We start from the raw sequence: 13,099 nt of genomic DNA on the forward strand, positions 1-13,099 counted from the left end.
CACAAATTTTTGTGCACCGGGCCTCTAGTAATACAATAAAATCCCCTTGCAATCACACGTGGGAAGCAAGCATACCACACTCCTCAGGCTCCTGAGGAAATCACTGTAACACCACAGATCACATTATAACCTCTACGCATCTTTTCTCTCCTCCCTGCATTGCAGCGCTCTTATATTGACTGATGAATAGCAAATCCTACAAGATAACACAGAGCAAATTACTCTGTTACAAAGTTCATACATGACTAAAACTATGTGATAAAAAGTATTTTTAAAAACAAGGGAATGGTAAATATAAAATTCATATTAGTGATTACATCAAGTGGCAGGGGGGAAGGAATAGGGAGAAGCACATGTAAGTCTTGACTGTATCTGAGGACCAGGTTGGGTGGTGGGTCCATGCCACTACATGTAATGTAGTCACAGCAGATATAGACGATAGAGGGAAAAGGAAAGAGATGACAGATAGATAGATAGATAGATAGATAGATAGATAGATAGATAGATAGATGTGCCTGTCAGGGAGGCAGATAGGCAGGAAGGAAAAAAGGAAGGAGGGAGGGGAGGGGAGGGAGAGAAGAGAAGGGAAGGAAGGAAGGAGGAAAGGTTCTACCATCTGGTCATCAGTGGAGAGGAATAGAGATTCTGAGGCGGCTGCCCCAGGGTCCCTGTGAGGCCAGGTTGCGATGGACCTGGCTGACCATGGAGCCTCAGAGAGGGGTCAGCTAAACCAGGCCAGCCCGGGAGTCAGCTGCTTGGCCAAGAGCACGGGCTCTCAGACCTTTGGGAAGGCCTAGGGTCATGACCCTAGGAGAACCTTTATGAGGTTCTAGGTCTTAAGACCCTCCTTGCCCACACGGCCAGTCAGCTCACATTCCAGCTGGCTCATGGCACTGGGCTTGGCATGTCCGCTCTGGGATGCGGGAGGGGTGTCAGCCTTTCTCCACCAAGCCTGGCCCACACGAAGGCCCTCGTGCTCTCTGAATGTAGCGTGGGCCCCTCACTGGGCTGTCCATTCCCAAAGTCCCAACCCCAGTCCATCGTCCACCCAGCAGCCTCCCAGACAAATGCAGCCGTGCCTCTGCCCTATTGAAACCTCGGCCCTCGGAATGAGGTCCCTCCACAACTGGATGTTGCCTCGTGTCCTGCAGCCACCACGCAGGCTCCCTGAACCAGTCGAGACCTCCTACCTACCTGTCCTTGCTACACCCCGGACTCTTTCTCTCCTCCAGCCCTTGTTCCAGCTCTGATCAGCTTCCGAGGAGGTGTGCAGGAAAGGGCAGTGATGGGAGGTTTGAGCCAGGACCCCTCACCCAGGGAAAAGGGCAGCCTCCGTTTGCTATCCTGCGCAATCCCAGTGTTTCCAAACTGCTTCCACTGTGCTCTTGGGGGTCCCTGCGTCTTGTGTCAGAGGTCAGCAACAGGCAAGATCTCCTACCACATCAGCTGGGTTTCCTGGTCCGGCTTCAGAGATGGGGCTATGTGAGATGGCAATGTCTCCTTGTGGTCACTAGAGGGCAGTGCAGGGCAGAAAGCTGCGGCAGAGGTGGCGAGAGGGCCTGTGCCCGAGGCCTCCATAGGAAAGAGATCTCCCGGCTCGCCACCTTTTGGTGTTGAGGTTGTGCCAAGCCCCACCCAGCAGAGAAGCTGCTGCAGGGGGCGGGTGTATAAGGGAGAAGGCGCTTAACTCACACTATGCGGAGGTGAGCTCACATCTCCCCTAAGCCAGGCAAGGCTGTGAGGAGCTTATTTAATACTCGGGTAATTATTTATTTGGAAGTGTTTGTGCTACATGAGACTTTCCCACTAGACCACATGCTCCTCAATGGCAAGTCTGTGTCCATCCCCAACACCTAGCACAGTGCCTGGCACATGCTAGGTGCTCAGTAAATAATTGCTGAGTGATTCAAAGTGTCTCCATTGTATAGAGGTGGGAGCTGAGGCCTAGGGCCACACAGTAAGTACATGAGAGTGTGGGTTCCATGCTAGCTGTGCCATCACACCTACCAAGCAAGAGCTGTTACCGCAGGGTGAAGGGGCCAGAAAGGTGGCTTATGGATCTACATAACTCTGTCAACAGACAGGTAGACCTGGGTTTGAATCCTGGCTCTAACACGCAAGAAGGAGCTTTCAGATGCTGGGTCTATAAAATGTGGGTGATCATTAGATCGCTGTTTAATGAGCACCTACTGTGTGCAGGCAGTGAACAGAGAGAACAAAACAGATAAAACCCTGTCTCTTAAGTAGGACTTTGCCTTCTAAGTTGGGAGGAAAAAATGAGTGAAATGGTATATTAGAAGATGAAAAGTTAGGAACAATAAAGCAGGAAGACCAGCGGGAAATGGAAAGGATGTAGGCAAGCAATGGGGTTCACAGTTCTACATAGCGTGAGCCTGCCACCCAGCCCGGAGCAGGGCTGGCTCCGGATACGTGCACGTGGTGAATGGAAGGAAGGCAGGCGTGCAGGCGGAATGGATGTGGTGTCAGCGGGATCCTGGCTGCAGGCCGGTCCCCAGGGAGCTCTGGGGCTCATGGCAGAAAGGCATCAACCCCCCTCGACGCCTTTGCCCCCATCTGTCCATCTGTCCGTCAGTGGCTGCGGGCTGCCCCAGCAGTGGAAAGGGAGAGGCAGAGAAATGGTCCAGGGGAGGTAGCCCTCATTCTGCAAGGGCAATGTCTGCTGGAGGGGGCAGCTGCCTGGGTGGGGCACACCAGTGTCCACTGCAGTGTGGCTAGGAAGGGCCTCTATGAGGTGACAGTTCAGGTAAGAGCTAAGAGAGGAAGCCAAGCAGGTATCTGGGCAGAGGGCACAGCCAGAGTGAAGGCCCTGAGCTGGGAGAGTGCCTGGCAAGTTCCCAGGACTATGTGTATGAGAGAGAGAGAGAGAGAGAGAGAGAGAGAGAGGGGGGGGGGAGAGAGAGCTATTCACGCGGCATCTGTGCATGCGTGCATGCAGGATGTGGGTGCCTGCAAACATCTGGATGTGTGTGTTGTTCATGCAAGGGTCTGTGTGTGCACACACAGGGACACATGTGCCTGCAGGCATGTGTGTGAGTGGTGAGTGTGTTCTTCATGTAGAACTGTGTGCGCACATGTGCACGCATGTCCACATGCACGGAGAACCTTGTGGGCTGCTGTGAGACCGGGCTCTTCCTCTGCATGAGGTGGGAGCCATTGCAGGCACTGAAGGGGAGGAGTGACAGGATCGGACTGACCTCCAGGCCCAGTGAGGGGTGAGTGTGAAGAGGCTCCTGGGGGGACCTCACGCCTCTGCATTGGCCACCTCCACCGGTTCCTAGGACCTATGACGGGCTCGGGGCTCGGGGGCTCTCACCAAAGCTCTGTTCACAAGGCCTGAGGCAGAGGGTTGCAGAGACAAGGGGAGGGCCCTGCAGCAGGGGCGGGAGGCAGGGGCTCAGTCTGGGCCCTGGACCATGTCTTGTGATGTAATTGTGAGGAGCAGTCGAGAAGGAAGGGGGCCTCACGGGAGATCAGTTGCCCCGAGGTCTGTGCACAGCTCAGAGGGCTCTGTCAATAACGCCACAAATAATTAAAACGAGATTGTGCACTCCCCCTCCTCCCACCTCTGGGGAGGGATGTTCATCTGCAAATAAATTAAAACCAAATTCAGCAATTTGCATGACTCCAACTGGCAGGCTGGCTAAGCTGCCAGCTCCCTCCAAGATGCCTGTGGGCCCGTTATGCTAATAAGCCGCTCCAGGCACATGCCTGCTGGCTGTCTCCCTCTGCACTGTCCACATAGATGAGGGGATTGGGGGACCATGGGGGTCATGAGGCCCCCACTCATCTTCCTGTTGGGGTGGGGGCTATCTATGGGGGCTGCCCACTGGCAGGTCTGAGTTGCCTCCCAAGCCCCCCCTCCCCTCCCCCCACACACACCGTTTACATCTACGGATGGACGAGAAGGCTTTGGCTGATCCAGGCCCTGGGGAGAGGTGCTGCATTGAATGGGTTGACCTCTCCCCTGCATTGAATGGGTTGATGTGACAGGACTCCGAAAAGCAAACGCAAGGCTATGCAAAGTCAAGGTGGAATTGCATTAGGCAACCTAACATATCAACAATGCCAGTCCAGCCCTGCTTCTGCAGAGCCGGACACCAGGGGAAGAGCCCAGCCCCGGGGAAGTCTCGAATGGGTGGCCCCTGCCGCCTGTCCCTCCGGGAGAAGGGCCAGGCCACCTCTCGAGTAGGGACAGGAGTCCTGACTCCAGGAGGGCCTGGGAAAGGCGGGGGTCCAGGCCCCACAGCTGACAGGACCCAGTGGCCTCTGCCCCAGGCCAGTCAATGTCAGTGGCTCTGGCCCAGTGGCTGGCTACCCCAGGCCAGGACACCTCATACATGAAGGAAGTCGGGTGGCGGGGGAGGGGGGGGAGCAGGAAGGGGACACTTAGGGCCTAGAAGGCCAAGTCCTCCCTGTCATGAGGACATACCCTGCCCATCTGCAGGCTTTCCTGGAGGGAGGTCTCACCATGCTGAGAACCAGGGCACCCTATTGTCCTGGCAAAGGCTCAGGGCTCCGGCCAGCTTGCCATGCGTGTCCTACACACAGAGCCCTCTCTGACACCCAGTGTCAGCAGTAGTGGTCCCAGCCCTGGGGAGGCTGATAGGCTGTGGCTCTGTTCTGGGAGTGGGAGGACGCCATGGGCAGGACACAGGACCCAGGCACAGCCCCTTCCCTGGCTCACAGTCCTGCTCGGATCCTTCTCACCCCTCCATCCTCGTTTCCCCCTCCTCCCCTTCCCCCACTCCTCCATGCAACCAGCCCCACCCGGCCTGGGCCTGCCGGTTACATTCCCCACCAGTGGTCCTCACCTCAGAAGGGCACTGCCCCTCCAAGGGGGTATTTTCGTTCTTCTAGCGCAGGAAGTGCTCCTGGAGTTTCGTGATCAGGGCAGGAGATAAGGAAGTCCCGGATGACTTGGGAAGACTTGCTCCCCATCCTTGCTCAGTCACACCCCCCATGCTTCTGCACAGGCTGCGCCCCCTGCCAAAAGGGACGCTCCCCTGCAGGCTGACCCCCCTGCAGGAGCAGAGGAGGAGTTTGGACGTAGTCTCCGGGCAGTTGGGAGTCCCGCCGGTCCTGGGCCTTGCTGAGGGAAGGGGAGCGCCCAGGTGACATGGCCAGGGCGTCTGCCGGTGGCTGGCCTGGCCAGACCCTTTCTCCTGGAGGCTGAGCCTGGAGGTGAGGAGCTTTCGTGGAAAGCATGTGGCGTTTCCCAGCTGACATTTGCTGAGTGGCCATGGTGTGGGCTCCAAGCTGCCCCACGAAAGCCTTTCCAAGGAAAAGCTCCGAGAATCGCTGAAGATTCCAACTGGAAATAAACAGAGGAACCTTTCCCGGGGCTCTCCGGGCGCTCTGTGGAGTCTGTGCATCTCATTAAGCACCACAGCGCTGGGTGTGATATGAGCAGATACACAGGACAAAAACCCCACGAGGAGGGCCTCCTCCTCACGGCCTCATCCAAGTCTAAGCTCCTCCCAAAGGCCCATCTCCTAATTCCATCACATGGGGGTGAGGACTTTGACATACTAATTGGGGGGCTGGGGGGACACAAGCATTCAGCCCACGACAGTGTGTGCGCAAAGCTTCCTTACCTCTGGCTGTCTCATCGGCCTTCTCCAAGGAGCCCAAATGAGAGCAGGACTTTGAAGGGGAGAGCGGGACAATGAGTTGGGCTGTGAGGTCGGGGCAATATCTCTTCCTTCTCCACAAACCCACCATTCTTTTCCCAATAGGCGGGACCCCTACTTTAGCTAGAGGCAGCCCCCAGTTGCTCCCGGTCCCAACTCTGCCTACATGGGCAGCCACATGCCCACAGGGGCCCCTGGGCAGGGCTGAGCCATGCTGTTTGGAGGGGCCCCAGAGAGATATCTCCCCCCACCACCACCACACACACACACACACACACAGGCCCCAGCTGGCGCAGCCAGCCAGCCCAGGCTCCAGGCCTATGAATGAAGAAGCCTTCTTGAATGCTCCAGCCTCATCAGACAACTCATGACTGCACCATTGAGCCTTCCCCAAATCACAGAACGTGAGCAAACCAGGGACTGCTGTTGTTTTAACGTTACATTTGGGGTAATTTGTTATGCAACAATAGACAACTAAAACAAATTGCAGCCAAAAGGCTATAATCCTCGCCACTCAAGCTCCCAGGTTCAGATAATGACAGTTCTGAGGGACCCCCAGTTAGAGGGACCTCCAGTTAGAGGGACCCCCAGTTAGAGGGACCCCCAGTTAGAGGGACCCCAGTTAGAGGGACCCCAGGCGCTGAGGAGGCCTTAGGTTCAGGCCTGTGTCTGGTTGGCTGGGTGACGCTACTGTTCTCCGTGTCGGACGCCCTCCTCATCCTGCACCACCCACGCGGGTCCTGGGGGCATCGCTCCTGGACCAGCCCAGGATCGGTCTTCCCGGAGCCGTCACTCTCCTCCTTCCGTGGTGTCTATGAAAATACGTTCAGCCTCGTGAGCAATCGGGGACGTGCAAATGAAAGCCAGGCTGTGATTCACCAGATTGGCCAAGTGAAGATCCACCAGAACTGCTGCAGACGGAGGAAGGACATACTGGGTCCCAGGGGCCGGAGGGCAGCGGGGTTAGCAGCCTCCTTAAAATACAAAAGTTCCGTTTCCTCCAGTTCAGCAAGCCCCCTGCTGAGTCTGCACCAGGGAAATGCTTGCCCACGCTGCACACAGAGGCCCTGTCAGTAACTGCGACTGGAAGTGTGCACGTCTCCCTAACAAGAGCAGCGTGTCACACGGGCCGCCGCCAGCCGTGGTACTTTATGCCACATTTTGGCCACAGCACAGATGACACACATAGACTACATATATAAGTGACACATAGCACAAACGTGCTGACATTGAGAGGTCGCTAAAACATACTGTTAAGTGAACGAGCATCTGTATGGTATGACATTTGTGTAAACAACCTCACGAAAAACACTTTGCAAAAGGAATTGTGACCCAGAGAGCCGAAGTCACTGGCATGTTCCCAGGGTCACGCCGCTAGAATGCAGCAGATGCAATGCCGACAGGCAGTTCCGCTTCTACCTGCGCCCCTACTACGTGCACCCTATAGTATAAAGGACCCTGCACAGAATCAGTATTTGAGGACACCTGTGATGGTATTTATGCTCTGTTCCAAAACCAGTCTCCCTTTTCCCAAGCAGCCCAGCGAATAAGTAAAGCACCATTTGAATTTCCTTTGTCAATATTCTATACACCTGCCAAAGGGAGCATTAGCAGCCTATTCGGCCCATGCATTTCTCCCGCACGGATACATACCTCCTACCTCCAATTATCCGAATCAATGGCTCCAGGGCTCAGTCTGAGAGCACTGTCTTCCTTAAGGGAAATGAAAAGCTTTTGTGTGAAAGTCCAACTCTCCCTTCACAAACAGCCTCCTGGTAGGAACGGCCAAAGGAGTGGATGGTTGGTGCCCAGGTGGGCTCTGAAATTCCGTGGCAGGGTTGAGTGGGGGTAGAGCTAATAGTCTTGTTTCACAGCAAATCCCGGGGAACAAGAGGGTATTTTTAAGGACCTGCAGAGCTTGCGTGGTCCTCTCTGCAGCCAGACACCCCAGCACAGGGCTTCAGACTCAGACTGCTTGGGTTCGGCTCCTGGGCCGCTGGTTATTGGCTCTGTGACCTTGGGCCCATACCCTCATCTCCCTGAGCTTTGGTTTCTTCAGCCCTCAAACACAGAGAGCAGTGAGGTCTGTACGGATTATGTAAGTCCATATGGTGCCGAAAGGGATTGGAATCCTGCCAAGCCGAGTACGAGGCTTTATACACACGAGCCGCTGTTATCACAGAGCCAGGTTCTCTCACAGCCCACTGCGTGGAGGTGCAGAGGTTAAGGGTTGGGTGTGAGATTTTCACGTCCCCAACACACATGTTTCCTCTAAGAGCAGCGATGACCTTCCTAACACAAGGCAACAAGAATGACTCTTTCCCTCCTTCCCTCCAGCATCCAATTGTCTCCATCCTTGGGTTCCATCTCTTCCTCACAGACGGATCCAGCCCCCATAGCCGTCCATCCTCCTCGTCACACCCAGCCTGGGTGTTCCCTCACTTTGGGGGAGTCATCCCCCCGGAGAATGGAGCCTGGGCCAGCCTGGGCCACCTCTTCCTGTCCTCCCCGGGGTGAGCGGACACAGGGCTGGGCCCACAGGAGGGACCAGGGAAGGACCGAGCACCGGCTGACCCACAGGGGCGAGGCTTCTGAGGAGAACTGCTCTGTGAACGGCTGGCGGCAGCCCCCCTGCAAAGCCGGCCACAGAGCACAGCCTCCTGCTGGCGCTTCTCTCCCAAACCCGGAGACTCTGCAGGAGCCTGGCCGGTTGATTCCTGCACTTTGTCCTGATCTGACCCGAAAACAGGTGCCCTAGTAACCCTCGCCCACCATGACTGGGGGGCTTGAATGTGCTGGCGAGCCAGGTGCCCCTAAATTAACCCAAAGGCCTTGCTGTTTGTGCAGCTTCAGCCTCTACGTCTCCAGCTGGAACTGAGACCATGAGCTGTGCAGTGACTTACTCTGTTCTAGGCACCCATGGTCATGCCTTGTGCGGGGTCTTGCACATAGTGGGTCCTCAATGTTTGTTGACTTTGAACTCGAAGACACAAAACAGCATTTCTGGGAAGTGGTTGATGACACCTGTCCTCACTTGATCCCTACCCTGTTCCTCCACGGGAGGTGCTGTGACTTCACTTTACAGTGACGGGAATTGGGGGAAAGGTGAAGGGAGTGAGACGTGCATCACAGGGACCACGGGCGCGGAGCAGCGGGAGGCCCACAGAGGGGACCCCTTCCCCGGGGAGGAGCAGAGGCTGACTCCTGCCAGCCCAGCCCACGGTGGCCGCACAGGGGACAGGAGGACAGCTGTGAAACCACAGACATGAAAACCCGGAGCCAGGCCCCAGGGCCCCTTGGAGCCCAAACTAACCCAGAAAAGACAAGTCCCACAGCTGTTCCCCAACACAAACTTCACAAGCAGGTAAAACCTCCTCCAGAGCTGACTTCATCCCTATCAATCAGACACGATGACTTGTTTTCTTCAGAGACGAGTGACAAGAGGTGATCATAACTCCTACCTGGACCTGGCCGCCCTGGTCCCGGATTTTGCAGGAGAAAACAAGAGAGGGAGAGATCAAAGCAACATCCCACAGAAGCCACAGCAAACAAAAATACAGAATGAGTACAATCAATGGCTGTCCTTCCAACGATGCTCTAAAACCGTGGTCTGCAATGGCATCGCCAAAGCATACGCTGTCGCCCGAGACTAAATCAGTGTGACCACAGCTAAAATAAGGAGATGGCCTCACACACCTGGGGGACAAGATGTCACCTGGCCATAAGCTCAGGGGAGGGGGGTGGACTCAGGCAACCCCATCTGTTACAGCCCTGGTACCAGCAGTCTCAGCCCCAGATGAGATAGGCCAGTGTGGTGGCCCTGCAGGACAGGATGGACCCCACTCTGGACTGAGGTACCCCCTCATCTCTTGCCTGGGCTGCTGTACCGGCCCACTCTGCTCTCTCCTTAACTCCAGACTTGTGTCTCCAAACCATGACCACCTTGCTGTTCGAGCAAGCCTTCCAGAAACAACCAGCCCTGTCCCTCCTTGCTCAGAGACACAGGGAATCCGAGTGTCCCTAGGAACCCCACAGTGTACTGCGGTATTAAAGTTTCATGGGGGGGGCAGTCCTCCAGAACTACCCTTTCCTTTTTACCTACAATGACCCAGCTGCCCATCCCACAGTGTGCGGTATTAAAGTTTCATGGGGGGGGCAGTCCTCCAGAACTACCCTTTCCTTTTTACCTACAATGACCCAGCTGCCCATTAGATGTACAGAAAGTCTGGACTCTCCTCAATCGTCCTGGTTCCCAGATATGGGGACAGGTCCCTGGTCACCTTTCCATGTCCCTGGTCACTTTTTACTCCGAATTCTACTCTGTTCAATTCCTTGTCCCTTCGCACTTGGTCAGAATTCTTAGGGGAGTGAGCGGCAGAGACACACTTCCAGCTGGCTGGGCAGAGGCACGTGGGCGTCCCCAGGGCCTGGGAGGCCCCTGGTGCTTTCTCCCCCGTCTCCCCTGCTCCTCGCTGGACTGCAGCAGCTCGTTCCCTCAGCTCTTCCCTCTGCTCGGCTTACCGCACGGCCATGTGGCTTCCACACGTGGCATCTCTCACCGTCTCCAAGACGGAGAAATAGTCCACCTCTGTGATGCCAAGTTAAAACTCCCAGGGGAGGACTCTGACTGAGTCCTTTCAGATCAGCCGGTCATCTCGGTACCAATCAACTCTGGCCATTAAGGGGAGGCCCTCTCACTTACCCAGCCTAGCCGCCTGCACCGTGGGTGGCCCACTGCCAGGCAAACCATGTTTGGAGGAGAGCGTGCCCCTCAAGGGGGCAAAAGGTGGGGCTTAAGGAGCAAAGCAAACTTGGATGTTCCCATGGTTTGTGGCTCCACAGAACCACAGACCCCGGCGTGCAGTTACCTGTGGTGTTAAAGTTCCATGGGGGCTATCAGGGGGAAATTCTAAAAAGGCTCCTTGGGGAGGGAGGAGGTGATCATGGAAATAATTGTTGAGAAACACTAGATAGAGGACAGAGCCTTTCTCAGAAGGACAGAACCATTCTGGACCAAACTAAGAGATGGCCAGTCCCCCCTCCCATCTCCGGCAGCTGCCCACCCCCGCCCACCCTTTACCCGCACGCACAGCACCTCCCCTCACACCTGAGCACCGTGACCCCGCCGCTGTGCAGGCCCCTTGCTGATGTTCACTGACCAGTCACACCCCAGGGGAGCCCCTCCAGCCGCCCCTCCGCCTCGGGCCTGGCCTGCCCTGCGGTCTTCCGAGCTCCAAGGACACCCCCAGCCCAGACCCAAGCCCTCACACCTTCTCCATCGCAGATGCCAAGCTACATCTAGGAGACCCACCTCTTTACAAAGCAAACCACCCACCTGCCTTCTAGACCTCGCTGAGTTCGTCTTTCATAGCCACTATAGCCATGAAGGCATTTTCAAAAACGAAGAGGCTCCCATCAGCCCCAGGGGAGGCCCCCACGAACCGAAGGTTCTAGATAGCAGTTCCTGTCAGCCTGCCAGCTCACAGCTGCGGGCAGGGTCTCTTCCACCAGCCGCAGTCCTCCGAGGCACACCCAGGGGGCTCAGGGTTTGCTGCTGTTGTTTGTCTTTAACCCGTTACATTTAGAAGGTTCAAGTCCAGGCTTCCCTGCCCTTCCAGGCTCCGTAGGCAGGTTCCCGGGGCTGAGATGAGGAGACACCTGCTGTGGTTTGGGAGGAAGTGTTCCCAGGAGAGACTGGCAGGGGAGAAGGAAAAGCAGTCCCCAGAAGTGAGATGCAGGCGAAGGCCCAACCTCCCTGACAACATAGGGCCCGGGCGTTGGCGACACCTGGAGTTCCCCTCTGGCCAGTGGCTGAGCCAGCCTGCACGCCCCAGCTCCTGCCTCCGTCTACCCTGACACTCCACCTTGAGTCAAGGCCTCCCTCCTCCCTCGTTCAAATCCTTCAAGGTGCTCTGGCAGCACACTACCCCCCAGTCCCCTCCATCCCTGCCCTGAGCTGCCCCCGCGCCTATACTATCTCTCACCCCCCATCACAGTGACTCATGCCCAGATCTCGGGGTTCCATACCCCTCCCCGTTGCTGGCACACTCCCACAGGTGGAGGTTGGCCTTGAGGGTGACTCTTCCTCCGCTTTCCTTATAGAGTCTCCTGCACCTCAGGGAAGAGGCTGCCTACAACAGAGGAGGAGGGGGAAGAGGTAAAAGAGGAGGGAGAGAGCCAGGCGCTGCCCAAGCTAGTTAGAGACCATCTCCCTCCAAAAGGCATTCAGAGACTTGTTCACATCAGGGAAAAGCCAGGGGCCAAGACCCAGGCCTGTGAGATTTCAGGGGAGGGGGATGTGGGAGCAATCAGGGAAGGCTGCCTGAAGGAAGGGGCGGAGAGGAGGAGGACCTGAGGCCAGGGATACCAGAGTGGACACAGTATCAGAGTTTCTTGAACTTGGCTAAGTCCTCCAGGGCTGGGCCCACCTTGTGCACCTCCTGGGAAAGCTTGGGGCCCCACTAATCACATTCCTCAGATGCTTTCGCTCAGAGCCTAACGACTGCTAAGCCTTTAAACCCTGCACCAGCCCACCGGTCAGAACAGGTCCCGAGGCTGCTGTGGCTCCCAGACAGGCCTTACCTCCTGAGCCTGACCCGCCCGGGTTGGACCTGTTCACACACACACACACACACACACACACACACACGGGCAACCCACTGAAACACACCAGTGCCCAGCCACACACACACACACACACACACACACACACACACAACACGGGCAACCCACTGAAACACACCAGTGCCCCGCCGCCTGACCTGTGCCCTCAGAATCTCAGGTGGGTCCTGCCATGGCTGCATCTGCTGTCCTTGTTGTTTTGGCGTTTTTCATTGCTTTTTAGCATTTTATTTCCAATTTACAGGAAAGTTGGGAGAATGATGCAAAGTATACCCAGATACCCATTACCTGTTGACCATCTGCTTCATTGTTCTCTCTCTCTCTCTCTCTCTCTCTCTCTCTCTCTGTGTGTGTGTGTATCTATGTGTGTGTTTGTATTTCTGAGCCATTTAAAAGGCAGTTGGAAACCTGGTGTCCCTAAGTACACATGTAACCCTGGGTGTGTTTCCTACGAACATTCTCTTACCCACCCACAGTGCACGGCCAGGTCAGGACGTCGTCATTGATACAGTGCGATTCTTCATCCACATTCAACTTCCCCATGTCCCAGCAGGCACTGGCTCCTGACAAGTCTTCCTGGACAATTGGAATATGAGCCCAGGCTGGGAAGCCACAGCCAGGCCCCCTCCTCTTCTCAATCCCTCTCTCTCTCTCTCTCTCTGGGGGGTGGGGGTGGGGGGTGGCTACAGCCCGGGCAAAGGCATTAACCCCTTCTCTGCAGCTCCAGGAAGTCTGTTCTCTGGCTGCCAGGGAAGAAGCGGCTGCCCAGCACCCGCTATAAATAACCTGGAGGGGGGGCTGTGGGGCGGTGTCACTGCTCTGTGGGG

At 56.2% G+C, this 13,099-nt stretch overlaps 1 long non-coding RNA gene across 1 annotated transcript in view; it reads right to left on the reverse strand.

Moving 5' to 3' along the window:
- Nucleotides 1-8,485: 8,485 nt before the first annotated feature.
- Nucleotides 8,486-13,099, reverse strand: part of LOC106725534 — a 5,893-nt gene continuing 1,279 nt past the window's right edge. Inside the window, exons 2-3 of the long non-coding RNA XR_001361416.1 lie at nucleotides 13,045-13,047; nucleotides 8,486-8,519 (exon numbers count right to left, since the gene is read on the reverse strand). This is a non-coding gene — a long non-coding RNA (uncharacterized LOC106725534). The remainder of the gene's footprint in view (nucleotides 8,520-13,044; nucleotides 13,048-13,099) is intronic.

This window comes from Myotis brandtii, unplaced genomic scaffold, assembly GCF_000412655.1.
Source record: "Myotis brandtii unplaced genomic scaffold, ASM41265v1 scaffold17, whole genome shotgun sequence".
NCBI classification, from domain to species: Eukaryota; Metazoa; Chordata; class Mammalia; order Chiroptera; family Vespertilionidae; genus Myotis; species Myotis brandtii.